The following is a 2926-nucleotide window of genomic DNA, read 5'->3' as shown; positions in this document are numbered from 1 at the left end:
GACGGGTGGCTGTTCCAGGAGGCCGGTACCGCCACCGACGCCGTCATGACTGTTCCGTCCTACAGCTACGTCTTCCGCCGGATCGCCGCCACAAACGAGGTCACCGTCAAGTACGAATGCAAAGCGGCGAGAGATTGTATTGTTCGACTACAGGGCAGCGCTCACCTAGTGATGGACATAATTGTCGGTGGCTGGTTCAACGACGGGATCGGGCTCATTTACCACGGCGATATTGAACTAGAGAGTGGGTTCCTCAAAACCGGCGCCATTACCAGCGATTCGGAGTTTATTACGTTCACCGTGCACTACAGCAGTGGCGACATCACCATTCACCAAAACGACGGTGCCAGTCCAACCTACACGACCACGGCTCCACACCAGATTCCGGACATCACGCTGGTCGGCATCGGCGGCTGCTGCGGGCCAAAGACCATCCGGGTGGCCCGGTACGACCCGGCCTGGAGGACCGACACCTGGATGACCGAGGGGAGCGGCTACAGCAACGGCGACGAGCCACCGCCGGCCCAGTAGATGTCGAGACGGCTGAACGCCATTACACAGGGAGGGTGAAAGGCTCACCGAATGCCGCTTACATTAGGACCTTATCATCCCGAATGAACAAGCATAATTAGCATGTCTTACGCGCCCACCTTTAGTCTCAGTTAACCTTTGCTCCCAGAGGTTCTACACAGTGCACAGTGGCCCTTTTTCAGAATTAGCACGCATTAATTCCCACATTACCTGAAAGTGGTGCAAGACATCACCACGTGATCAAGGACGTATTCCCTGCCAATGCAAAGACAAGAAAAGAAACGAACTGCCCAAGGAGATTCGGCCCAACAGCGACAGGCCGCTCGGCCCAAGATTTGGCGCACGTTCGCACGGCTCGCCCGCCGGCCCAGGCCGCTCCGAACGCAAGTGTGGCGAGCCCGCCAGCCGACCGCGCTGCACTGACCGCCAGGACGCCTCAGGGCGTCACGTGACCGCATCTGCAGCTGTTGCCAGCCACCGTTAATCGGCCCCGGCCGGGCAGCAACTAAGGTCAGCGCGACGCGAACAATACAAACACATAGGCGCTTTTGACGTTAGATCTTAAGCCGACCACGGGACTTGTGCGGCTTGGACATCAAACGCGACAAGAAATCGGACAGTTTTTCTTGAGCACAGCGTTATGCCTATATGACATTTCAATAAGCACATCTTATGGCAAAAGTCAAGCCACATTTAGGCGCCCACCAGGTGACACCAGCTTCGAGCCAGGTCAATGAGCTTAGTCGTATCGAATAGGAGCCACAGCCGCTCGCGGACTGAACTGGCTCACGTTATTCACCGTAGAAGCAAAATGGCGCAAAATGGCGCGATGCCCTTTGGTGGACATGGTCAGAAGAGATCGGCGATTCGAACGATGTATAATACGATATGTCCCAGAGTGTGTTACTTAACATAAAGCTTCATATGTATGCCGCCATCTCCAGTTAATAATTGTCCTGTTATTGTGTCCACAATATTCGGCAAAAGTGGTCTATTTAAGTTTATACAATGAAAATTGTGGTTTCTAGGGCTTCTACGTAAACTCAGCTTCACAGCCATGCCACTAATTTTTAATATTTTCTCACCGAAAGCCTTACAAATTGATGTTCATCTCACCCTACTTTTTAGGGTCCGCCGGTGGTGTCCGCGCGCCTCTCGACAAACTTCGATTTTGCGGTCAGTTTTACCAAAGATAATTATTTTTTAGGAGGTAAAAATGGCACCATCGGATAGTTTGGAATGTTTTGCACACGATTAGACTGCTTGTTACTCAAAAGAAGAAAAAAAATATTTTGAATTTATGCGTGCTAATTCTGAAAAAGGGCCACTGTGCAGTGGCGGATCCAGGGGGGGGGGGCTGCGGGGGCTAGCAGCCCCCACCCAAGGAAAACTGGCGCCACTGCGCCGAAGGCGCAGTGGCGCCAATTTTCAATTCGCAACTCATCGGAGTGCCGCATACTAGGACTAGGATGCAAAAATCAGTCGAATAACGTCGTTTCAGTACGCTCCGCACCGATATTTCCAATCGTGTGGTGTCACTGTACATACTGATCCTGGGCGCCTCTTGTCAGGGCCACTGGGCGCCAATATTTCAGCGCCAATACGATGCGACTATGGCGCCCATCCGGGGCGTGGCGCCCAATTATGACCTGCAGCCCCTCCCCAGTGAAAATCCTGGATCCGCCACTGGTTCTACATAGTCGCACTCTTAGAGCATATGAACTAACCTTAGCACTAGTCTTTCCATTGATGAAAGCTCCGTGAAAAGTTTCTCTTCGCGATCGCCAACAAGAGTTTTGCTGCCTTTGTCCTGAGTGCCTCGGTATTTTGAAGTTGTGTCCTTCTTTTGAGGTGTGGTGCAGTCCAGCGGCATTATCATCTGTAGAAAATGGAAAAATTGAAAAATCTCGAGGGTCCTTTTCCAGCTTAAGTAGTGCCCACCATTGCCCCGAGGCATGGGCCAAAAGTTCACGCATGAGATGGTCTGACTCAACTTTTTTTTTTTTTTGCTTTCCCCTGCCTGTGTGGCCCATATCCGTTAGCCCGCGCCCCACTGCACGATCGGGCCGGTCTAGCCTCGCGAAACCTCAAAGACACTTTTTCCGAAAATTGGAAAACAACGCATACTAGTCGACAGAAAATTCATCAAAGATTACGATTAGTGCATTTGCATGGCTCAGGAGACATTTTTTCGTAGACAAAAGTATCGTTAACGACAGCGTTCCGTAACACTTCATAAGGGGGATAATCACAGCCGATTTTTACGCCCTTTGAACATTTTGCGGAACGATGAAATTGCTAGGTGTTGAGCATCCATTATGCATGGAAAGTGAAATTTAGGTGTTTAGACGATTCCGCCATAGAAAACAAGTAGACAAAATCAGTTCAAAATGTC

The 2926-nt window shown here is 50.9% G+C and overlaps 1 long non-coding RNA gene across 1 annotated transcript; it reads right to left on the bottom strand.

The window, feature by feature from the left end:
- Positions 1-268: 268 nt before the first annotated feature.
- LOC122372468 lies at positions 269-2406 on the bottom strand. The gene is made up of 2 exons (XR_006254882.1): positions 2259-2406; positions 269-473 (listed from the first exon to the last, which is right to left on the bottom strand). It is a non-coding gene; the product is annotated as an uncharacterized LOC122372468 (long non-coding RNA).
- Positions 2407-2926: the final 520 nt, after the last annotated feature.

The sequence above is a fragment of the Amphibalanus amphitrite genome, unplaced genomic scaffold (genome assembly GCF_019059575.1).
Source record: "Amphibalanus amphitrite isolate SeventyFive unplaced genomic scaffold, NRLGWU_Aamphi_draft 000004F_arrow, whole genome shotgun sequence".
In the NCBI taxonomy this organism is placed as follows: Eukaryota; Metazoa; Arthropoda; class Thecostraca; order Balanomorpha; family Balanidae; genus Amphibalanus; species Amphibalanus amphitrite.
Note: the sequence above shows the minus strand (reverse complement) of the source record. Positions and strands in the feature narration are given on the sequence as shown.